We start from the raw sequence: 1110 nt of genomic DNA on the forward strand, positions 1-1110 counted from the left end.
CACATTAAAAGGGGACAATAGAAGTACAAGAATTTTATACAGATGACCCCATCAACAAGACCGGCGGGGGTGCCTGGATCCAAAAAAACAAAAACTTTTTTACTGGCAGAGAAGCATTTAAACCTTTGTGATTTTGAACATTTAAAATGACGACATGAATGAATGTGAGAATGAGACCCAGCTGTTTTTATCCATGAGGGCCACAACCCATGGTTAGTATGTGCTGATATGTGGTTTATTTTTCGTTTTTTTTGTTTTATTCAGGCAGGGGAGAGATATCCGAAGACAGCTGAGATAAAAAGAAAATAATAGATCCCGGGGTTAAGACATACAAAAGTCTAAAACCTTAAAAGAAGAAAAAAGAGGAAGAAGATTCTGAGGTTACCATTTTAAAGGTTAGAAATAAAAAGGGAGACGTTTGGGGAATGGTAATTTTTTTGTTAAATTTTCTGAAGGGGTTTCCCCTTTTTTTGTTTGAGGGTGATGATTCTAAAATATGAAAAAACCCGGTGTCAGAAATTTTTTTTTAATTATAATACCCTTTTAACACAATTTGTATCAGTTTTCCCCGGTATGCGCAAAACATTTTTGTGAATATAAAGTACCTCACCAAAGAAGCCAGTTTTATGGTGGCTTTTTGATTTTATTATAGTTTTTAATCCTCAATGACAGTATCAAAAATTTTGGCACACGAGTTTCATTACAATTTTTTACCCCTCAATGTGGTATCAGAAATCCGGCATCACCGACTCCGTTACTTCTGGACCCGTCTTGCCTTTTACCCCAGGATTTCATACATAGGAGAACTTGCGCTTGACATCCCTTAGGGCGCTTTGATACCTATAGTTTTAACGAATGAGGTCAGATTGTCTAATGCATAGGCAGGCCCAGTAGATACAGGAATAGTTTTTCATCAGGTAAATTGTTTTATTGTTTTTCCACACACTGATGAAAAAGGGTTTTTCACCCACATAAAGAAAAAAAATTTTGGTACAGTTTAGTTTCATACAGGGGGGGGGTCTTGGTGGCGGGCCCATAGATAGGGAAGTATGGCTATTTATTAGAAAGGTTTTTGGTTGTGGGTGATTTTTTGGATTTTCCGGGGAAAGG

The sequence above is a fragment of the Penaeus monodon genome, chromosome 21 (genome assembly GCF_015228065.2).
Source record: "Penaeus monodon isolate SGIC_2016 chromosome 21, NSTDA_Pmon_1, whole genome shotgun sequence".
Classification (NCBI taxonomy): domain Eukaryota; kingdom Metazoa; phylum Arthropoda; class Malacostraca; order Decapoda; family Penaeidae; genus Penaeus; species Penaeus monodon.